A 24489-nucleotide genomic window follows, 5' to 3' on the forward strand; every position below is an offset into this window, starting at 1 on the left:
TCACTTGAAATCATCCAGCGCAAACCAAAGCATGGAAATAATTCTTTCAGCAAGTATTTAGCTGTGGTCATAATATTGCATTGCTTAGAAGGGCACCCTCTGATCCAAATTTCTATATACTAGCGTTTTCTCAAAACAGTTTCATGCTGTTTTACAATGCCATCTCTTCCCAAATGGAAAGGACTGTGCATCATCAATGGCATAGTATATAATAGTTTGTCAGGTAGCTTGAATCGATAGCCATGTTGATCCTTCCACTAGCCATTCACCAGAGTACCATATTGTGGCCATCTATGTATCTCTTCTTTAGTTGCTTGTTTTTGCAAATCTGCTATCCCTCTTTCACTGAAGTCATATGCACTTTCTTTCTGTTCAATAAACATTTGATGGGAAACATATATTAGTAACATTTTGTCCAGTCTCTTTGGCTATCTCGTCAGCAAATAATTCCCCTTGCTAATATCATCTACTATCTTTTCCTGTGCATTACATTTGAGAACACTTACTCTTCTTGGCAACGATAAGCAATCAGTAATTTAACGTCAGTTGACCATGTTGTATTTTTATTCCTTGAGACATGAGCAAACCTCTTTCTGCCCAAAGCTCCTAAAGGTATGTTCTACTCCAAAACGCAGATTGGCAATATATTAGATTGGCTATATATTCACAGTTAATCCAGCTCTCAGCTCATAGGCTCTTCTTAATGCTAATAACGCAGTTGCTTTTGCAGATAATTGTACTACTGTACAGGTTTTAATGACATTGTGTAAGGTGGCAACAGCATAGGCTGCAGTAATTGCCCCATCCTTAAGCTTAAAGCAAGAGCCATCAGCCCATAAGTCACCTTCTCTTTCTTCCATTGGTGTGTTTCGTGAATCCATTCTCCCTTTGGCCTTTTCTTCTGTGATCACTACACAATTATGGGGCGTGTCAGTATCAATCTGGGAAAGGGGCAAAAGTGTCGCTGGATTCAGTTTGTTACATTGATTTATGGTAACATGAGGACTGAACAAACATAACTCATAATGTGTTAATCAGATTTTTTTTTTCCAATATATCTACAGAGTGAGGTACATACAGATGTACTTTGCGTCCTAGAATCAGTATTTCTGATTGTTGTAGGGACACAGCTGCTGCTGCATTTGCACGTAGACATGCTGGTAAGGCTCGAGCAACCTTGTCTCAGGTGTTGGAAAAAAATGGGCGCAGTGTCTTTGCCTGTCACTCTGTTGTTGTTGAAGAACAGCAAGTGCGCACCCATCTTGTTCATGTACAGAAAGATAAAATTCTTTAGTATTGTCAGTCATTCCAAGAGCAGGAGTTTCATAAAGTGCCTGTTTGATTTGCAGAAAACTATTCTTGTGTTCTGTTAACCATGGTAAAGGTTGTGGGGTGTATTTAGTCATGAGGTTTGGAAAGAAGGGAAAAGTTAGGAATCCATTGGCTGGTCGAGCCTGCCATACCTAGGAAGTCTTCTGATTGTTGTGGTGTTGCAAGGGGTTGAATATTCAATGTAGCTTCCACTCTTTGAAGGTCAAGTTTCCTCCCCCCCCCCCCCCCCCGTTTCGACAGAAGGTAACCTGTTCAGACAACCTCCTGTTGAACAAATAGCAATTTAGTGCAAGACACCTTGTGGCAATGTGTGGCAAGGAAATGTAGTAATGCAATGGTGTGAGAAGTGCAGTCTGTTTTGCTGGTGCTGGCAAAAATATTTCATCTATGTATTGTATGAGAGTGGTGGTTGGTGTCAAGCGCTTGGTGTCTAGTTGTGCTTTCAGTGCCTGCGAATAAAAGCCACAAACCTCCAGACATTTTTTTTAGTGGGGTCATCCCTGTTTGTTACTGGGAGGATCGGGGTATTGCACGGCAAACCCCGTATCTCTCTTATCCCTCTGTTCCCAAGTAAGTCCTGTATGACTATTTCCTTTCCCTGTTCTTCTGGTGATATTTTGTACTGTGGCACTCATGGGAGATGAACATTTTGTTTAACATTATTTATACAGGTGCTATTGTCATACGTTCCTCTTAGTTTTTACTAGAAGCCCAAACACTGTTGTCTACTTTGTCAAACACCCATTCAGGCACTGTCAGTTGGGGTCGGGTGAAGTCAAGATATATGCCATCTGTGGTGCATTTTATTGTTGCTTGTAATTTTGGAAGTAATTCTATGCCCAGCACATGTAGGGCGAATTTGTCTGTCAATAGAAAACAATATTTATTAATTATTGTGCCAGTGGTATATGTCAGTGGTGCGGAGACATGACTGTGCACAGGTACATTAGAAAAGCTCACAGATGTATTCTATTTTCCCGAGAGGGATGCATGTAGGATAATTTTCCGAGGAATTAGTGGCCCCAGTGTCAAGGAGGAATTTCACCTTCTGTCCTTGTACCATTGCTTCAACATATGGACCTGTGGGATCCACTGGAATTTCTACCCGTTCCTCCCTCCTTTCCGGGCCACTCTACTGGCCAAAATCATAATCGGGCAAGGGGACCGTTGCCATGTGAGATCTGTCTGTCAAAGCAGTTCTGTTGGTGTCCCCGATTAAGTGGTATCATTAGCATAATATTTGGCATGTGGGCCATTATTGGACATATCATTATGTTGTTGTGACTCCCTGTTAAAAGAATTTCTGTATCCCCCTGGGGCACGTCCTCGTGACATGGAACACCCTCTGGTAGTTTTCTGTGGTAATGGGCACTCTCTAATCCAATTATTAAGGTCTTCACAATTGTGGAACCCATTATCTATTTGGGCCTTCTGGGGTCTGTAAGTTAGTAGAGAGTCTCCCCTTGTTACCCCCATTCTCTCCAGTATGTGGGCCTGTCTCTCTCATGCTGTGCTCTTCAACTCCTTATGTTTCTTATCCGTATTCTGTTCTTCCTGTGCCTGTCTCTCAGTGCAGTATCGGCCTATGCGCAACATCTTTCTGTCCTGGTTTACCATTTTTCAGGGTTTTCTCTTCTATCGGTATAGCTTTTGGAAAAGGCAAGGAGTTCTGTTATTGTCCAGGAGACAAGCTTATGATAACGAGGGTTATTTGTGTAAAAACCTGGTACTTCATGCACATGGCCATCATAGAGGCACATAAGGATTGGTATGTATAAATCGATTCAAGGTATAGGGCAAATGCAGTATTACATTCAACGTCCGTGGAGCTAAATGTCGCAGATTTGCAGTCAATGTGTGAAATTATTAGGCAGCGTCCGGTCCTACAGCTGACCCTGTTTAAACCTTACTGAATCATATCTAATGCGTAAAGGATGTATAGCCTTTCCTATGTCTTGAATTGTAGTGTGTTTTTTGTTGTTGTTGCTTTTCCATAGGTGTTCAAATTCTTATCCTCCTTATCTGTATTCTGCATAGTCCATGTTTTATGCAGTTCTGAATTAATATTTTAAATTGATCTCACTTTTCCAGTGTTATGGTATTACTTAATTAAGTACTGGAAGCAGGTCCCCCTCCCTGTAGGTGGCAATTTTGGGAGAAGGAGAAGGAAAAGAAGGGTCATTCTGCATTGGGTCTCCCTGTTCTTCTAGTGCAGGCATACCAGAACCAAATGTTTCTGATATGACCTGTGTTTGCCTTAACTGACCAGTGGCCTCTTGCATATTCTTCCCACCTATTCAGCACATCAAAGTGCAACAGTCACACTTTCCTCTTTCCTTTCTCAAACATACATTCCCTTAGATAATTAAATTGCTCATAATCAAACGTGCCATTCAATTGAAACTGTAATGAAGGATCTTCTCAGTATATTCTTGCCATAAATGCAAAAACAATCCAGTCTTCATCCCTTGTTTAATCATCCTCTCCCATGCTGGATGGAGTTACTTCTACTGGACTTAGCTGTACTTAATCTGCATAATGTTTATTTACACCACAAAATTTACTACAACTACCCATTTCTTCACTAGTTCTATAAGATAATTGTTTTAGTGTGGTAATGGTTAATCTTCTTTGTCACAATGCAAATATTTCCCATTCCACCCTGTGCCACAATAAATCAGCAACATGTTGGACTTTCACATATTATTTTAGTGTAGTAATAGTGAATCTTCTTTGTCATAATGCAAATGCTTCCTGTCACACCCTAGCCACTAAAAATCACAAATATGTGTGACTTTAACATAACAAAGTATAACATACTTTACTGTCCTTATATTTATCAATGGACGTCTCTTATATTATTCCGCATCATTACATATATCCATGGTACTCCTTACCAGGTCTCTACGACTGTGTTGCTTCTGAGTTCTCTGGATCCAGCCGAGTCAACTTTGTGCCTCGAGTACCGATGATCCCCTCAGACTGCGACTGCAGGAAACGCACTATCCGTTGTGGGTACGTACTTCGAAATCAGTCGGTTCCTCAACCGGCCCCTTGTCCACGGCTCCTTCTAGCCCGTCTGGATTGACTTGGTGGATCCCGTACGAGCTCCCAGTTTGTGGACACACATCAGGTACATTTGTCTGTTGATGAGAGACAGCAATCAAACTGTTGTGGAGGTATATATATTTCACCTTAAGCCTGAGAGATGCAAAGCAATCGGCTTCCAAGTATACTCTGCCAGACGCAGCAGGTGCAATGCTTTTATTCCTTTTAAACATCATTGACAAATATTTAAAAAACTGACTCAGACATGTGTGCACAACATAAAAATTGTAAGTTAAGCCAAAGGAAGATAATTCCAGGAATCTTATCAAAGCATGAATAAATTCTCACATTACTAAGGCTAGGTGCGGTTTCGATATATCTGCTGTTTGTCATCCTTTCGTATCTTCCTCTTATCTACCCGATCCTTCAGTTCTTTGATACAAAATGGAAGCTAACATAAATAAACAGTTCATGGACCTTTTCCCTCCTCACTCTAAGTGCAAAAGCCAGGGTTTGTGCAGCTGCAGGCTCCTGCTGCAGGCTCATGAAGTCATGGCCAAAACACAACATGATGAATAGTTGCTCAATATTACATTTATGCTCCTACTGTGACTTTAGTGGCTGACGGGTAAAGATTGCAGTTAATATTTGAGGTGGGTACTCCTGATAGCACAATTTCTTACAATATTTTTCTCATATGCCCTTGTGGGTTTATTCTATAACTTTCAAACCACCATGTTATGGCCCCTTTTCATATGTACCAGGCTGTGACTTGCTGATAGTTTTCTGGGTTATTGCTATACACATAGTTATGTAATTAATATGACTCATAGTAATTTCCTCCTATGTGTAATCTCCTAATGTATTCTCTATATAGGATCTTGTACTATTTTTATTGTGCATTCTGGTTCCTCTATGACACGTACATTGATTCAAAAGTAATTACTCTCTGTTCACTATTTATGTACACTGTGTATTAACATCCTATTTTAAGCCACGTGGCCCTTGTTAAATATTGCCTCTACAGTGTTTTATAATCAATGGTGCTTCTTATTTTAGGCAGTATCCAAGCATTCTAATCCTTGTATTTATCTGTATATATAATGCTTTGTTGTTAATCTACACCATTCTAGCCATTGCTGAAAACTTTTAGTCATCCAGGTTCCCTCTTTTTCTGTACATTTGCATGGACTGTATGCGTTTCTCTAATAGTTACTACTCTCTGTATTTATTAATAATGAACCTTCAATTTCTTACAGCCAGTACATCTTTTACTGTTGTATTGCAATACAGAGTGTACAGTCGTCTGAAACTCAGACAATGGAAGTCTATGCTAGAGAAAACAATTAATAAAATGGTCGAAAGGTGCTACATTACACTTTGGCTAGGTTGGCAATGCATGGATACCACACATGTACAAACATACGGATAACAAAGTAACATTTTCTTGGCCAAATGTAGTCAGGGACCCTGTCAATATATATTTGTAAGTATTTGTGCTCCAGTTGTTACAAGGTGGTCTAGTACTTTGCTTCAAAACTGTACAAAAACTGCACGCAAATTTCTGATTATTTGGGCATAACCTCTTTTTCAGCAGCTACTTCAGCCAGTGATGATTTCTGGTTACAAACTGGTTACTAACTGGGGAACGAAGAAGCTGATATAAACTATTCAAGGGGATTACTTACTCAAAAAGGACACCAAACCTTCACCCACATTTGTGCCATGCTTCATCATCTGCTTAGCGCTCCTCGCCCCAGACCTAAATGAGGTCTGAGTTGGGCTCTTACTTTCTGAAGTTCTTCATGTGCTTTTGTTTATGAAGCACCATACTTTTGGTCATAATCTCTACTCCCTTTGGTTTTGTGGGATGTTTCGGATTCAAATCAGCTAGTGATAGATTACTGCCCTCTTTATTGGTGTCTTCCTTTGGAAAGGTTCAAACATGAGGGTTGTTTATGGCCCTTCAAACCTACTGTGTTGACATGTCTCTTGCCACTTAACTGTCCTTCATCAGGACAAGGGATGCCTATCAAATAAACCCTCACCAACTACGTTCCTTTGGCAGGATTTTGAATGCTATTGTGATCATTTATAAAAGAACACATTGAGTTCCGAAGTAGCTTTGCCAAGCCAGCAGTTGAATTTGCCAGCTCACCCCTGTTTGGCCTCAACTTCTGACCACACCCAGTAGACTTTATGACCCATGGAATTAACCACAGTAAAACACATCAATTATAAATCAGCAACAGAACCACAAAGGCACTCCTTACAAACCCTGAACAAAACTATACTCTGGGTTGTGTTGATATCCTCAAAACCAGGACTCGGGTAGCCGTGCCAGGCCATAATAAAGTCAGAATGTGTGCTATACATATATGTGCTTTATAACGTACATAAAATACAAATGTATGTTTGTTTTTTGTTTGGAATAAAGCAAAGTAACACCAGCTCTTTTGTAGCCTGTATCCAATCAGCCATGTTTTTCAAATTAAATATCTTTGAATAAAAGAAAATGAAATACTACTTTTAAGCTTGGCATCCTGCTTACAAATGTCCTGGTGAGGTCTGCTCAGTTAATTTACCTGAAACTTGCTTTTTAAGGCATTATTATTACCTGGAATTGTTGTTTCTTAAATAGTGTCTCAAATGAGTACATCCTCATTTTATTTGCAAAAAGCTTAATATTGCTTCACTGCCACCGCCTGGAGCTCAAAGTTAGGTTATGAAATTGGAAGCATTTTACCCAGTGCTTTTAATATTTTAAAGTAAGCAGTTTCTTTTAGAGTTCAAAGTTTTCTAATTAAGGCTTAGTGTACTTTTGAGTGGGCACCAATTTTAAATTTTCGAAACCGTGTATTTATTTTTATTAAATCCTGGTGTTGATTGTATGTGGACAGGTACATAACAAAAAGTTGTATTTTTCATCTTAAATCTCTACCTCAAATCAGCACCAACAAAGTAGATCACCTTATTGTGGCAGTTCACTACTGAAGTGCCATATCTGGACATATATTAATAGGGCAGTGGATATAAGCTTGGTTTGTGTTCTGTGTACTCCGTTCTCTTCGTATCGTTGACAGTATGCCCAACCATAGGGAGTAAAATGTGCATCATGCTCACCTGGTTGACTGACTTCCTCTCTTGTTCTGAGTTTCCTTATTTCGAAAGGGCCATGAAAACCTTCCTCTCTGTATTTTTAGTTTGAGCCTAGAGTCAGCTTGCATGCGCTGCGAGACTTGTTGTAATGGTTTATGGAATAGAAGCCCCGCCCCTTCGTAAATAGTGGCTTCTGATTCGTAAATAGGCTTATTAGTCCCTCCTTAGTACCGCCTTGTCTTCATTTGTAACCTCCCATGATGACTGACCCTTTTATTTCAGTTGTTACACAGTACGCGTTATTTAGTCTGTAAGCACTACTTTCTTTATTGACGTTCTCTTACTGCAGGCATGACATGCGTTGCTTACACTCAGCGTGCCATGCGCGCTTTTACTTTCAGAGCAGTCCGGGACAATGACGGCCGCTTCTTTCCAATGCCATAGGTCTTGCATTTAAATGCAAGACCGATTGCATTGCAAATATGTTTTTGTTTTTTCTTCATGCTGGTGAAAGGGTGGAAGTACCAGGATTTCTAACGGAGTAAAAGTTTCAAACATCTACTTCAATTTAGAGAGCTGCAAATTGTCGCAGTGAGTTAATTGTGCATTGCGAAGCCTTGTGTGTCACGAGTGTCATCCCAGCAAGGCGTACCCGGCTCCCAGGCAACTTGAAAACTTAAAACTGGTAATGCCAAGACCTGCATACAGTGCTTGTGAATGGCAGAACTGTCAATTAATTACTGTTTTGGGGGGCGTGGCCTAGCAGCCGAAGATGGCGGTCGCACATTGAATGTGCTCCCGGACCCCTCCGCTATCCGTTGTTCTCTGCCTGCTCCCCGGGACATCTAGGGCGGTGGACTGTTATCCTCACTTAGCCACTTACCTGGTGTTGGTTCTGGGACTGTGATATCTGGCCCGGTGCTCCTAGTGACTGTTGGACAATCCGGCCGGCGCCCGCAGCGGTGATGGCAGCCGTTCCTCCTCTCCCGCTGCAGCCTGTATTTGGAGCCTGAGCTGTCGCGGGTGCATCGAGCTGCGGCTAGCGGCAGCGGTGCGGTGAAGATCGTGACACCGGTAATCCCCGTCCATGCTTTAGCCCGTGTGTTGCGTGGACCGGGCGGGTGCCGAGACTCTGCTGCGACTGAGTTCCCAGGCGTGCAGCTGCCCCCTCCCCCCGCCTGCACTGTGGTCTCTGTGGCGGCGCTTCAGGATCGCCGCGGCCCTGCTTCCCCATCGGCCGTCGTTTCGGGTGGTGGGGGCTAGCTTCTGGAAGCGGAGTGTGGCTCTCCTGGTGTCTGGTGGGAAGTGGCCTGCGGGGGAGCCTCCAATCACTAGCTCTCGGCTCCCTTTCTGCCGCAGATGTGAGTGACTCCAGCTGTGGGCCTGTCCTCCTGTGCTGCGCTGCTGCTCCTGGCGCAGATGGCGCGGCTGGTGGACTGCCTCTGGCCCCCCGCACCCGGGGCCGTGTGACGGAGATATCTGGTGTTTGGCCCTTCTCTGGGGCTCCCTGGTTTTCGGCTGTCGCACCAGGCGGCGGGAGACTGGTGTGGGGACCCGGGGGTGACGCTGCTGCCGCTTGAGGCGAGAGGGAGCTGGGCTAGGGGGAGGCCCTACCATTGTTGCCCCCTGCCCTTCCTCTGCGGTGAAGGCGCTTCGCTCCCTGATGTGGGGCTGGATGCTCCCGTGGTACGGGGTCGTTCCTGTGCCCTACCTGGCGGCGGAGCTGCTGGCTGGCTGCCTCTTGGTCCGGCGCGGTGGCTGCGGGGTTGCCCTGACCCGCCCTTGGCTTCGCTGTGAGCAGTGCTGTCTACAGCGGCGACTCGGCTCCCCGGCGGTGCTGCCGTGACACCGGCCGCCGAGTCGGGCGGCGGGGAGCCGGAGTGGTGGTGGGAAGAGATCCTTGCTGCTGGCTGGTGGCCTGGTGGAGGTGCGGACCCGCCGGGTGGCGACCTTGGAACGTGGTGAGTCCTGGCGGCAACGGGGGGCCTTGGTGTGACAGTGAGCGACCTCCCCTCCCCCCCGTGCGCCTGGCTTGCGAGTGAGTTGGGTCTGGCGAGGACATTGTGGTTCGTGACCTGTTGCCTCCTCCTGGCTCGTCTGCTGCGGATCCGCCCTCCCGGATCCTGGTGACTGGTCTTCTGAACTGTTGAGGCTGCGTCGCTGATTGACTCTGGTAAGAAAGTGTTGATGGTATCTGGAGAGGGGTGCCTGAACCGGGCCTTCTGCTGCCCCTGCCCCCAGCTGTTCTGCCTTCTGGTCGCTGACCTAGGGCCTGCGGCTCTGCTTGATCCAGAGGCCATTGCTCCCACCCCTTGCGGATTGCTATACCTGGCCCTGCCCGCTAGTTAGATGGGCCCCGGACCGGAGTTATAGGTGTGTGGTGGAGTGTGGTGACCTGGACGTGCTGTGTCCCCCCTCCTTATCTCACCTACCTTCCTTCGCTTGCTGGACACTCTGGCCCCGGAGCCCGCGCTCTACCCTCTCTTTGCCCACAGGCAGCCATGGCCAGAGACAAAGTACCCAAGACGCCCGCCACACAAACTAAGATTGATCGCTTCACCACCACCGAGGCTGGGGCCACGGGTGGGCCCGCGGACAAGGACCCTCCGGCTGCAACAGACCTCTCTACCATCCTCCAGGCGATCCATATGTCTCAGTCCTCGGTTGAGGGGAAGATCGCGGAGGTCCGCGTGGACATGACCATGATCCGACAGGACCTCCGTAATGCCACTGCCCGGATTACGGAGGCCGAGTCTCGAGTCGCCGTTGTGGAGGATGACGTCCACCAACTTAAACTTAAGATGACCCAACTTCAGACCCGCACGCAGGAGTTGCACCGTCGGGCGGAGGACAGTGAGAATCGGGCCCGCCGCAACAACCTCCGCCTTGTTGGTTTTTCGGAGTACGTGGAGCAGGGCCGGACGGCGGAATTCGTGGAGCGCTGGATATGCTTCTGGATGCCAGAGGGCTCTCTCTCCCCTTGGTTTACGATTGAAAGAGCACATATATCGCTGGCTCCTCGTCCGCGGCCAGGCGCGCCTCCTAGATCCATCATCTTGCGTATCCTCATCTTTAAAGACCGAGACGCTATCCTGGCGGAGTCTCGGAAACAACAGCCTCTCAAGTACGATCACCTGACTATAATGGTCTTTCCTGATTACACTTGCGAGGTCCAGTCCCAGCGTCGCTCGTATGGAGAGGTCAAGCAAAAGTTGCGTTCGCTGAACATTCAGTATCCGTTCCTTTTTCCAGCTCGGTTGCGAGTGCTTTTCCAGAATAAATCCTTCTTCTTCGATACGCCTGAGGAGGCCTGGACATGGGTTACAGAGGAGCGGTCGATGAGGCTGAATGCACGGGGACCCAGCGCCGCCCAGTGATAGAGAGGGCACTCGTCAGAACATGCCAACCCTCCGGCCGCGGCGCCGGTGCTCCGGGAGGCACAGGGACCAGCGGCGCGCCCGCTCCGACTCTCCGGCAGGTCCTCAGCGGGGCCGCACACTGGGGCCAACTGGGGAGATGGCTCCTTCTGGGCGGCGCTCCGGTTCTCGGGGCTGCTCTGATGCCCGGGCCTCCTCGCCTCACCCATCCTTGCTGGACCTCCCTGACACTGATCTGTCCCGTAGTCCGACGCTCCTCCCAGGGCCGGACTGAGTCCGTGTGGGGATGTCGGTGTCTCTAGTTCCAGCTGAAAGGTTTTTAATTGTTTGTACCTAGTCTTATGGTCCACTGATTACTGCTGATTTCTGCCTTGTACATCCTGCTATGAGTAGGGGTCCTCCACGATGCTCCCTTTTTACCAAGTGTTTTAGTTTGGTTTTTTGCTTCCTTGTTTACTGTTGGGTGACAGATGCTTCCGTTCCTGAAGTGTAGGGTGGGGGATTGGGGGGTTTGGAGCTCCGGCTCTCGTTTTTCTTCTGGTTTTAATTTCTCTTGTTCTCTGCACCAAGTCTGGCACGCTATATCTGGGTGAACGCATCCCGCACATTGACATGCTCCCAAGTCCACTGGCTCTGAGCTCGGCTTTATCCCCACCCGCTCTACCATACGGGCCGATGGTCCGGCTTCCTGCATGGTCCCCTCAAGTCTGGCGAATCTAGCGGAGCGTCATCGCTTCATATCATGTCCTGGAATGTCAACGGCCTATTGGACAAGATTAAGCGCGTCGCCGTCCTGCAATACGCTCAGCGTCAGACTGTGGATGTGCTCCACCAACTAGGCAACCACTGCCCCTTCCTTGAGCGCTATGGCTTTGGAGCTGTCTGGCATTCTGGATTCAATTGAGGTTCGAGAGGGGTGGCTATCCTGGCGCGCCGCGCTCTTCCCTTAGTAGCGCGTAAAGTGACGCATGACCCGCAGGGTTGTTTCGTTCTTCTAGAAGGGGCCCTCGGGGACCATCCCCTTAACTTGGTAGTGGTTTATGCGCCCCCCGCCCTACTGGCTCCCACACTCCATAGGCTTACCCCTGTGATTGCTGCCCTGCCCCTGGGACTGACCGTGGTGGGAGTTGTTTTTCAAAAAAAAAAAAAAACCTTTATTGACATTGCAAATAAAGACAAGTATGGGCCTACAACCCCCGGGGCCGGCCGCTAAACAGTGAAAGTAACAGCGAGCAAATTATAATCACATGCAGCACCACGGGAAGTCAATTCTCATGCCAGTAGTCTCTCATCCACTGAACAGCCCAAGAGGGAAACCAGGATATAAAAGGTTTTCATTTTACAATAAAGAATAGAAGGATCAGGTGCCAATCAAGTTCTCAACAGCGAAAATTGGCAGGCAGAATAGTGAACGTCAAACAGTAAATAGCAATCGATCAAATCAATGGCGCTGAAAACAGGAAGTTCAGGATGTGAAGGGACATCACGAGCCGTTTGCGCCTGCAGTCTCCTGCCCTAGGACCCAGAAAACCCCACGGAAATGAGGCACAAATGAAAAACAATGATTGGCCACGAAGGAAACCTACCGCACTGACCCCAGAAAAGAAAGACAAAGAAGAATAAGAGAAGAAAAAGAAGGCCATAGAAACACGATAAAGGACTATAGAAGCCCCTCCCCCAACCCCCCACCCTGCACCTCTGCAGATGACTACGGCCCCCCCCCCCCCGCAGCGTGCCTGTCGCCCCAGAACTAGACCCGAAATATAGAAGAAGCAGAGAAAAAGGGAAAAGAGAAGAAATCCCCCCTAACAGAAAGGGGGAGAGGGTACTAATAAACTGGAGGAGGGCCTTCAACCAGGCCCCCGGCTTCTCCCTCCCGCACAATATCTTCCTCCCCAACGAACATTAAACAGCAAAAGTTCGGCCATGTCTGAGGGAAATGGGGAGCAGTATTCACCGACTACACTATTAGTTACATCGTGAAAGCACACAACCCCCAAGCCCGCCCGCCTATGAAATGACAACCTCCAAAGGATCAGCCTTATCCTTGGCCACTTTTCGCGAAACCACCAGTGCATACCCAGCGATCCATTATCATGTCCGAGGTTGCAAGGAAGATGAGCGTCCAAAGTTGACCAGGAAGGGACACACACATGTGGGGAGGACGTTTCGGAACACCAACACAGCCATCATCATGGGAGATCACCTTTCCCAGAACTGTCCCAAGGCCTGCGCCACACACGAGGTCCAGGAAGGAGGAATCAGCCGGAGCAGGCGACCGTTGCGTGAAGATTGCCTGGGTCGCCGGATGCCGCGCATGGGACAAAGTCGCCACCCCCCGCTCCAGTCCAAAATCTCCAGAACAGACCGACCCCACAGCCAGCCGACCACACGCCGCCACAGTGTCCAAGGTTTCCATCCATCCCTTATTCACAGAGGCGGTCACGGTACTTTCCTCCTGTGAAAGGTGAGACAGTGCCCCATGCACCTGGGGACAGGAAGACCGCGATTGTTCCGACGCCAACACAATACCGTCAAGCTTCCTCCCCAATACCCAGGCGCCATGAACCAGGGTGGAATGAAGGGCTCCGAGAGCATCGAGGAGGTCACCGTACCCCAGCACGGCCCCTCGCGCTCGCTCCGCCACGCTCCTCTGCGCCACACACTCCCAATCTTGCTGCGACCCAGCGTGCAGGATGATAGAGTCCATCCCATCAAGATGGCCGCAGGGCAAGGCCACCCCAGATGGGGACCGGATCTCAGTCACAAGCACATCAAGTTCCATGTCACTGCAAACAAGGGTCCGGAGGCAGACGAGATGTGTATCCAGTGCGTGGTCACAGGTGACAGTCGTTCTCCCCCCCGGGCCAGCGTCTGAGAAAACCGGGAGCAGCCCGCGCGGGTCGGTACGAGCCACAGGCCGCGACCGATCAAATCCTTGGCGAGGGTCCAGGCGATCGCCGATAACCCCCGGGGTCGTCGCCCCGGGTAGGCACCCGTCACGCTATTCTCAGTGATAGGAGTGACCACAGCGAGATTCAGGCCGATATTCGTGCCGCTTCGGTATTCCGACTCCACTCGGTCACCAATGGCCGCTGTTGATGAACTGCCGCCCGGCCATGTTGTCCACTCGAGGTCCCGGCCCCAGGGCTGCCCAGGCCGCAAACTTCAAACGAGCATTTCTCGGGCGGTACCGCCGCTAGAAGCTTCAGGATCACACGATCGGTTGCCGCTCTCAATCACCAACACGGGCACGTTGCGCAGGCTGAGGATCTCATGCAGGATATCTCGGGAGTTGTTTTTAATGCTGTTTTGGACCCTGTCCTTGACTCCACGTCCCCCTCCACCTCCAGAGCCACCCAATCTAGCCTCCTCAAGACATGGGCCGCCGGCCTGGGGCTCGGAGATGCCTGGAGACTTTGGCACCCGACTGCTCGGCAGTACACTCACACCTCAGCCTCGCACCGCACCCATGCGCGCATAGATTATATTTTCCTGCCGGCCTTGGATTGTCGGGCGACTGAAACGGTCTCTATCCTTCCCAGGGGCCTTTCAGATCATTCTCCGGTGACCCTCTGTGTGGGGGCTCTCCCCCAATCCTCCCGCCCATTTTGGCGGCTCAACGCCTGGTTCCTCCAGGACGGTGAGTTCAGAGACAGTGTTGGTACCGAGCTCCGACGTTATTTCACTACAAACCAGGGCTCGGTGTCCTCCTCTCGCACTCTATGGGAGGCTGGCAAGGCCACCATCCGAGGATTTGCGAAGGGCCAGCTTAAGCTCACCCGCGCGGCCCGGGAATTCCAGGACACGCTTCTTGAAGCGCAGGCCGCCCAGCTTGAGACACTCCAGCCCGTGGACAGGGATGAGGCCCAGGATAGGAGGCTTGCATTCCTGAGGGACGAGATCAGGCAGACCTCCATGGAAGCTGCCAAACTCCTTTGGCGCTCTTCGGTGGCCCGATTGTACGGTTGGGGAGATAGAAATGGGAAACTCCTCCATCGCCTAGCCACCTACCCCTTGGCCAATCGTATAATACCGGAAGTGGCTTACGCGAGTGGTGGGATCCAACGGGCTCCGTTGGTGGTGGCTCAGTGCTTCGCAACCTATTACACTACCCTATACTCGGCGCGGGCACCTGGCCTTTCCCTCCACGAGCTCCTCCACCGAGAGCGTTTCTCCCTGCCGCGTCTTAGTGAATCTGCGGCGGCGGATCTGGATCTTCCGATTACCCCTGAGGAGGTGACAGACACCATTTCCCTCATGGCAGCTGGTAAGACACCGGTCCCGGATGGGCTCCCCAAGATTTTTACTTGTCCTACCGTGATACTTTGGTCCCGCCTCTCATTGAGATGTACAATGAAGCGGTGGAGTGTGGCTCCTTTCGCCCGGAGACGGACCTGGCGACCATTGTAGTATTCCCTAAGTCTCAACCCCCCTCGAGTTGTTGTTCGGACTATCGTCCTATCTCGCTCATTAACACTGAATTTAAGATCTTCCCCTCCATCCTGGCCAACCGCCTTCGACCCCCACCTAGCCACACTGGTTTATCCAGACCAGTGTGGATTTATGCCTCTCCGAGGCACCAGACATTGTCTCAGACGCCTTCATCTTGCTCTCGCAAATCGGCACTTGCTGTCCCCATATTTGTCTCTCCTGCTGGTAGACTTCGAGAAGGCTTTTGATTCGGTCGATTGGGGTTACCTGGAGGATGTTTTGGAGCAGATGGGCTTTGGTGCTCCCTTCCGCAAGCTGGTGAAGACGCTGTACCAGCGACCCCGGGCGCAGGTCCTGGTCAACGGAGCTTTATCTCATCCTTTACCCATTCGCCGTGGTACGCGACCGGCGTGCCCCCTCTCTCCGATCCTCTTCTTCGCTCTGGTTATGGAACCCCTTGCCTGCCTGATTCGTGGTGATCACTCCCTCAAGGGCTGGCGGTGGCCCGGCTTTGCGGAGGACAAAATCGCACTTTATGCGGATGAGGTCCTGCTGTTTTTGGCTGATCCAGCCCAGTCGGGACCCCGATGCATCCGGGCGCTTGGCCTCTTCGAATGTACCTCTGGCCTACGGCTCAGTCCGTGTTGGTCCCCCTGCATGTATCGTGGGAATGCTTTGATTGGCAATCGACGATCCCCCTTCGAAGGTAGTCCTTCAAGTACTTGGGGATCTGGGTGGCCCTTCTCCCCGAACTTGCATGGTCACTCAATGTCACCCCGCTGGTCAAACGGGTCCGTGCGGATCTCTCGAAATGGCGTACTCTGCCCCTAAACCCTCTGAGAAGGATAGCCCTTTTCAAAATGATGATTTTACCCCGTTTTCTCTACATGCTTCAAAACACACACCTCTTGTTCGCCAGGTCTTGGTTCCGGGAGATGGATGGTCTGATCACGAAGTTTTTATGGGAGGGGGGGGGAAGAGGTCCAGGCTGGCCCTGGCCCAGTGCCGCATTCCGCCTTTTGACGGAGGTCTTGGTCTGACGAGCCTCTATCTGTATTATTTAGCGACCCGACTACTCACGCTTCACGACTGGTTTAACGGCGGATGGTCCGATCCGGCGTATCGCCTGGAACTGCACTCTCTGGGCTTCGCCTCACTCCAGGGGATGCTCTATGGTGCGGCTGTCCCTCATGCTCTCTCTAAGGTTACTCGTGGAGTGTTCCTGGCTTGGCGGGCCTCATTGCGCCACACCCGCTGGTTGGGTAGACTGACTTAATATACCCCTCTGTGGTGTGGCACCCGGTTCGGGGAGGTGGCGTCCCTGGTAGGGTTCCGGCAGTGGGACCTCATTGGGATATCCCTGTTGGGCGATGTCTGGAGTGGTACCCACTTGCGCTCCTTTCAGTACCTGCAGGCCAGGCATTCTCTCCACCCCTCCCAACTTTTCCGCTACCTGCAGCTGCGCCATGCCCTTCACTCATACATCTCAAATGGTACTTCCTTGCTGGAGTACAGTCCGCTGGAGGCGCAGATTATAACTGGTGATTTGGGGAAAAGGGGGGGTTTCCAGAATATACCGATCACTCACTAATAATACCCCCAACTCCCTCTCTCACCTCCGTGAGCGGTGGGAGGGCTGGATTGGGGTGCTAGAGGATGCCGACTGGAGGGATGCCTTGATGGGCCCCAAAAAAATCACGGTCTCGGCGCGGCTTCGGTTGGTCCAAATTTACTTCCTGCATGGTGCCTATCTTAGTTACGCTGCTGCGCCTTCACAGTGCAGGGCTCCGGTCGGATGCCCTTTGCCCCCGCTGCTCCCATCCCCGTGCAGATTTTTATCACATGGTGTGGCTTTGTCCCGCGATACAGAGGTACTGGGAGTCCTTAACAGGGGAATTGACGGAGGTCTTGGGCTGGGAGGTCCCTCTGGCTCCAACGTGTATTCTATTGGGCATAACTGACGGTCTGGACGGTAGCAGAGCCGAAAAACGTTTTCTTAACACGGCCTTGGTGGTAGCTAAGAGAGATATCGCTGCCCATTGGCTGACGGTTACAGCACCAACATTGGCGCGCTGGCGTAGGGGGGTGGACTGGTGTGCCGCCCAGGAACGACCTCTTTCTGTGGCCAGGGGATGCCCCGGGAAATTTTGCCGAATGTGGGGGAAGTGGGTGGGGGTGATAGAGTTTTAAGGTGGGTCGGCTGGGTCTATGGAATGCTTCTAGGGATTTGGGCCTTTGATTTGCATGTATGTCACCTTTTATATCCATGTGAACTGTGCTTACTCTGGACTATTCGCATGCGATGTAACTCTGAATGGTGTTGTTTGTTTGTTTACATTGAAAACTTAATAAAATTGATTATCAAAAAAAAAAATTACTGTTTTGAAAAGTTCATTTTTAGTACATCACCCCATGTGGTGGGGAGAGATCAGTACACGCATATTTTGTGTTGCTCTGGTTGTCTGCAGTGACGTGATGTGTTATCTTGGGGGTATCTCCCGGGGCGTACTGGGAATGGCTGCTTGTTCTCTCAGTACATCCTGTCTTGCCCTGTTAGTGTCTTCCTGTCCTTGCTTGTGTTTTCAGTTTTTATACACCGGTCCGCCATCAATGTGTCCTTGTGGTGCTGCCAGTTCTCTTGAACGCTGTCCAGGTTTTCCAGTGCGTCTGAACTGGCCTTGTGATGGTTAGTTCATGGTGTCTGGTCCAGGCCAAGGACTGGTGGAGGGTGATTTGTCTGGTGTGAGGGCCGTCGTTGGTCGGATGTGCGAAGGACGAGCTTTAGTTTGGGGGTAATTTGAAATGCTTAATGGACTCTTGGTGCTGTGCCAACCCAAGGCTGTAACAGAACTACCCAGCTGTGTGATAAATGTCGCTTTATTTTGAGCTAATTATTACCAGAGAAGATAAACTGAAATCGTAAGTGTGATAAAGGGCCAAATTTCCTTGAATACCTGTCTGTCTCACATTCTGAGCAGGAACCTGTGCGGGTCCCGCTAACGGATTCTCTGATCTCTGGGAGGTGAGAAACACGCAGGGTTGGACTGGCAAATGAAACAGGCCCTGGGAAACTGCTCGACCAGCCCCCCGGGTGGGGGGGGGGGGAGGAGGGGGGAGCTGTTTGCTAGGGCTGGTTTCGTACGGTTTTGTTACAGGGGGCAGATATTGCTGGCCCCGGTAACAAAAACGCCCCCCACCCTGGCGGCCCAACGGGGAAACGCCTGGTGCCTGCTACGGCCGGTCCGGCCCTGTAAACCAGGGTGGGAAGAAAGCTTTCTCTGCTTTATCAATGTTCCGAATGGAGTTAACTGTATTTTGTAAATGCTTGCTTCAGATCACCGAGTCCGGGGGCGGTGCCCTGCCACACTACCGGTTAGGTGCATGGTGTACAGGCTGGCAGCAGTGTCTCGGTACCAGATTCTGGGATTTTCCTTGGGGTATGTATGGGTGTGCAAAATTGCAGAAATTCACATTTGTTAGATTCTTCAAGAAACTTCACTGTTTTCATGAATTTTTCAAACTTTATCAGTAAAATCAAAAACTAAAATAACTGCGTGGGACTGTCACATGCGGATTGTTTAAAAAAAAAAAAAACTGCTGCTGATGTATTTTGCATAAGAAGCTGTAGTTTTGCACAACCCTAGATTTTGATATTAATTTTAATTAGCAGGGTTAGTCTGTTTCCTAAGATTTCCGTCTTTTGTTTGAATGCCTTCTTTGTTCACGAAGATTTTGTTCAGAATGGTTTCAGGTACAGGTAGAGGTTTTCGGTGGGAATGTGGGGGTGTAGTTTTCTAAAGTGGTCCTCCCAGAGTTGACCTTTCTGTGTTGCTGGCTTTGTCATGTGCTCCTCTATGCCTGACTGCATCAGTCCACCCTCGCACAAACTGCTCCTTCTTCCCAAACCCCGTGGCAAGTGGCTCGCTCACACTGGTGGCCACTGACCTACTCTTATCCCCAAAAGAGAGAGCTGACTGGACGAGCTGACATCACATTAAAGGGCTCTCTGGTGCACACAGCCTGACTTGGGAAAAAAGTGGTGCCCTTCTCTGTCTGCAGTGTGACCCGCATAAACTCAGCTGTACCTCTTACTCCATATCAGTCCTTGATTCACATTTACTCCTTTGTCTGTCTAAGACTGGAGCCAGCAGTGTAAAACCCTAAATGCTGGGCAGTGTGACCCTCATGAAGTCACTCATGCTGTGCTCTCCTGCCACTCACTCCATGTCAGTTCTTTTGCCACATTTATCCCTGTACTTGTCTGGAGCTGGCAGTTGGAAACCCTGAATGCCGGGCAGTATGGCCCTCATAAAATCACTTTTATTGTGCACTTCTCCCTCCATTCCACTTTTTGATTCTACTGAAACAAATGAAAGAATATACTCATAGGGGCTTCCAGCCAGCCCACTTCATCCATCCATTCATCTGTTATTGAGTTATTCCATTTTTTTTCCCCACACTAATGAAGGTAAAGGTCGGTCCTCTTCAGCCATTAGCTAACTTCAGTGTGGGCAATGCCATTCTGCCCCGTCCCACGCTTTCAGAAGGAGCACATCTACACACAAAGTACTTCCCTCGCGTTCTAGCGAAATGTGTACCTTTTGAGACGAAAATTAATTTTGCTTTTGCCCATTTAAAGGTCGAGCCTGGGCAGCGCATGCGGTGCTCTGCGAGCCATGCTGTATTTAAGTATGGAATAGAAGCCCCACCCACTCCCCCCCATACTTGCCGTTGGCTTGTGTCATTGTCGTTCATAAATGCTGGTTTCTAATTTGTTAATAGACTTGTTAGTCCCTCCTTAGTACCGCCTTGTCTTCATTTGTAACCTCCCATGAGGACTGGTCTTTTTACTTCGGTTGTTACACGGTACGTCTTAACTCCGAAAGCACTATTTTCTTTAAATAGTTTCTCCTACTGCAGGTACGACATGCTTTCCTGCAACATTCAGCGCGCCATGCGTGCTTTCACTTTCTAAGCAGCCAATGGTGGCTGCTTCTTTGAAGTGAAATAGGCTCCGCATTTATAAGAGTTGATTATAAATGACAATAGCTTAAACGCTAGTAAATGCGAGACCTATTGCATTGCAAATGCTTGTTCTATAAAAGGAAGTTGGACAGTCGGCTCATGTGCTTTTTAGATGTGGTCTACCAGCTCTTTCACTGCTCCTGTATGTCTTGAGGTCCTTTAAACAAATGTTTTAGTCTAATTTTTGCTTTTTTTTTTTTTTTGAACGACCTGGCAGCTGTTTGCTGCTGGGCTATGCCGTATTCCAAAAAGTGTTTTTTGCATTCCTCCTTTGCTCTTTTTCACTTTCTAGTGCTTTCCCCTTTACCAGCCTTCCTCCTTCTCCTCCATTGCAACCCCCCCCACCCCTCGGACCACGCACACAGCCTCGGGATCATCCTGGACTCCGAACTCAAGTTGGACCGCCAGGTCAATGCCATCACCTCTTCCTGCTTCCACACCCTCCACCTCCTCCCCAAGACCTTCAAGTGGATCCCCCCCGAACACAGGAAAACGTCCACTCAAGCCTTCATCAGTAGCAGACTGGACCACGGCACTGCATTCTACGCAGGTATCAACAAGAACCTCACCCGCAAACTCCAGAACGTGGCCGCCAGACTAGTCCTCAACCTGCCACCACACTGACACATCAGACAACACCTACAGACCCTGCATTGGCTCCCCGTGGAGAAGAGAATCACTTTCAAGCACCTCACCTACGCATACAATGCCCTCCACAATGACCGACCTGCAAACTTGAACCACCGCCTCATGTTCCACGCTCCGCAGCGCTCTCTCCGCTCGGCCCAGCTCTGCCTCGCAACTGTACCTCAGGTCAAGAAAAGCAGGACAGGAGGGCGCTCCTTCTCCCTCCTTGCAGGCAAGGCATGGAACTCCCTCTCTGACAGACTGCCCTGTTCCCCTAGTTCCAAAAGGACTTCAAGACCTTTCTCTTCGATGGAACTCAGTGAACCCACAGGAATCTGCGAACAACCCCCCGCCCCCCCCCCCACCTTTGCCCCCTCCTCCCTCAGCGCCTGGAGACCCGTTCTGGGTGAGTAGCTCGTGCTTTATAAGTTCCCTGATTGATTGATTGATATTTCTTTTCTTTCATTTTTATTTTTGGAAGGCCCGGGGACTGTCATTTGCTGCTTCTCCACTACGCTACCCGAAAAGCTCTTTCAAACACATTTTTTTGTTCTTATTTTATTTAGTGGCCGAAGTGTCATTCACCTTCTTAGATCGGTAACTTAAAAAAAAATGAAAATTCCACTTGTGTCATTCAGTAGGCATTCGCATGTACATAATCACTCATGCGCGTGCCTTTAGAATGACGCAGCTGTCCAATATGCTAACAAGGCGTGACCTATGAGTTTTGCCAAGGCTTGTTAACATAGAGTACTCCGAGATCAAAGTTGCCAAGCTATTTTGTATATAAATTTGAGCCTTTCAGGTTAGAAGCTTTTTTTTACCTGCCAGAACTTTTCTGACAAATCAGTGCTTTCGGAAAACAAATATGATAAATTATTGGTGCTCAGGTAAAAGCTGAATCTTTTTAAGTGTAAAGTTGCATTCTGTTTTGTCTTTTTACTATCGGAAATCTCCATTTGAGACTGATGCTTCCTCTCATTAATATTGGTAAGCCTAGGACCACCAAAGTTCACGTTCCTTTACGACAGGCACTTGTAAACTTCCCTCAGTGCATTTTAAATTCCAGATATCGGAGCAAACGAATTGAAAAGCAAATCATTTGGGGACCAGCAAGAGGGGCGTGGTTACGACATATATTCCAAATGTTTGTGCACAAGGAGTGAGTGACTGGTTAGATTCTGTGTAGGATAAAATGCATTTATTTCGGCATATCACAGCTACAAGTCAATTTACTAAACACTTGCACATGTAGAAAGGTTACCAATCATTACCTTTTAACGTAATATCACATTCTATATCCAAGGTGAAAAATAAAAGAGATGCTTTTGCATTCCTCTCAGGAATTTTCGCTCTGTTTTGGGGATAATGCAACCAACCCTTGCTTTGTTTTGGATTGCGGCAGGAACTTGCCTTTTGGAAATGTTAATTGAGAGTTGGAATGTATTCCATCTATATACTTTGACTGAAAAAAACAACTTTTCAAAAGTGTTGAGTGAGGTTCAAGAACGTGGTTGAATATTTTCCCAGACAACATAATATTTATTTAGATCCCATGGGCAGGGTAGGCCGTTTTTAGGTCTCGGCTAGCGAAGGCTGCGCTTGCGCAGTCTCGCTCGCGAGATTTAATGACTTGGAGAAGAGGGGCTTGAACCCGCCCCTCTTCTCCCCTGTTCTCCATTGGCTGGCCTCTTGAATGCTGGCCAGCCATTGGAGAAGAGGTCAGTCATTCAGATTAGGCCCCGTCCTTTTCGGATCGGGCGGCGTGTTTTTTGCAAGAAGTCTCAAGGAGGAGACAACAGCAAAACACGCCCCCGAATCCGAAAAGGACGCTGCGTTTCTCCGAGGCATTTCTGCTCTGCCTCGGAGAAAGGCGGTGGTGTCTTCCAGTGCCCTCGGCTTGTTTTCTGTCTCTCGGCGCTCCTAGAGCACCATGGTGTGCCCAAATGGGTTTAAAATATTTTTCTAATTACGAAGATTTTTTTGTTGGCTCTCATTGTACTTACGTTGTACTGACAATGTTACGTGTAAGGCATGGAATGTCACGCACACTCGACCCTTGGTAATGTCTTACATTAACAGTTCGAAAATGTGGAAGCCATGTACAATAGAATATGATATGGATCGCATCTGCCCCTTCTTTCACTTTAATGCCGAACGGTTCACTTCGTGGTTCTGTGCTGTAATAATCACTCCGCTTCCAAGAAGGCGCAGGGAAACATTGAGAAAATCTCTAGGTACACAAAAGCCTTGACTGAGTACTGTTATTTGGCTTGAGACCAGACTGGTGCGCCCGCCATCTTGAACAGTAATGCCGGTAATAAATCATGATGACGTAAGCAAGGCATTGATTCCCAAATGTAAGTTTGTGTGAACACAACTTGCACAATGGGTAGTTTATCTGTGCATTAAAACACTTATACGGAATACGATTTTGATCTGTGTGTGAAGGTGTAGTGCACTGTCGCTGTGGAGCTTCTGATACAAATGTACAAGAATATGTTTCACTTCAAAATGGTGTTGCTCGTCGCTATTCCCTGGATAAGTCTGCCAAGATCAACTTTTGGTATACCTCTAGTCCTATGTCTGTGTCCATTGCCCGTGTTACTTAACAAAGATGGCGTATAATAGGATTTCCGCCCTAGGTGTAGGTGTGCAACTTCCTGTTTGAAGATTCAGTTCACACTTGTGTGTTTTCGGGTGTTGGAGATGTCGCTAGAGACTGTTCCAAAGGATCTTCGGCACCTACGTGCCTGTCTGCTCTGCTCACTAGTAAAGGTAAGGCATGGGGCCCAGCAACCACCACCACTCCTTCAGATCGTGCAAACCACTTGTGCCCGCATTCGAACCCCCCCCGCAAATTCGTACATACCATCATTTGAGAAAACCAAAGAAGGAGATTTAGACAAAAAAAGCGGGTATTTATTTCCTGATAGCATCCACATCCATTCAATTGGATTGAGAAACGCAAATAAGGGAAAGGTAAAATAGGAATGGGAGAGGATGTCGTCTGACGGCTAGACTGCCGACTTTGGTGCTGGAAACTGAGGTTCGGGCCTCAGGGTCGCGTCCACATCCTGTGATTCTAGGCAAATCACTTAATCTCCCTGTCCTACCAAAAAAAGAAAACAAGCATTTACAATGCAATGGTCTCGGCATTGTTAAAGTTAGAGCTATTGGCATTGCTCATGACATTTTTGTTTTTAAAACATCTCTCTCTCTCACAAAAAAAAGTCTTATTTTTGTGAGAGAGAGTTTTAAAAACAAAAATGCCATGAGCAATGCCAATAGCTCTAACTTTAACAATGCCGAGACCATTGCATTGTAAATGCTTGTTAAAAAGAGTCAAGGAAAAACGGATTGCTGAACAGCACAAGATATTCTATACCAGAAAGCTGAACCGATCAAGACATGAGTGTATGGTGATTGGGCAGCTCCATTTGAGTGTTATATCTTGGCAGCATTGCCATATCTTAACTCTCATAAACGTTTTACCCATAGGTTGCATACTTTGACTACCTTATCTTCTTTTGTTTATACCAGTACA

General features: G+C 48.5%; 1 protein-coding gene across 9 annotated transcripts in view; it reads left to right on the forward strand.

Annotated features, from left to right (window-relative positions):
- PTPN3 (protein tyrosine phosphatase non-receptor type 3) overlaps window positions 1–24489 on the forward strand; it is a 1752022-nt gene that overhangs the window by 67554 nt on the left and 1659979 nt on the right. For 2 of the 9 annotated variants that reach the window (XM_085606838.1, XM_085606841.1), the window contains exon 2: window positions 4233–4465. The exons of 4 other annotated variants lie outside the window; for them this stretch is intronic. The gene's annotated coding sequence lies outside the window, so the exon portion shown is untranslated. Of the gene's footprint in view, window positions 1–4232; window positions 4466–24489 lie in introns of those variants that run through there. 3 more of the 9 variants (XM_085606839.1, XM_085606834.1, XM_085606833.1) reach the window with 2 other exon arrangements.

The sequence above is a fragment of the Triturus cristatus genome, chromosome 5_2 (genome assembly GCF_964204655.1).
Source record: "Triturus cristatus chromosome 5_2, aTriCri1.1, whole genome shotgun sequence".
Taxonomy (NCBI): domain Eukaryota; kingdom Metazoa; phylum Chordata; class Amphibia; order Caudata; family Salamandridae; genus Triturus; species Triturus cristatus.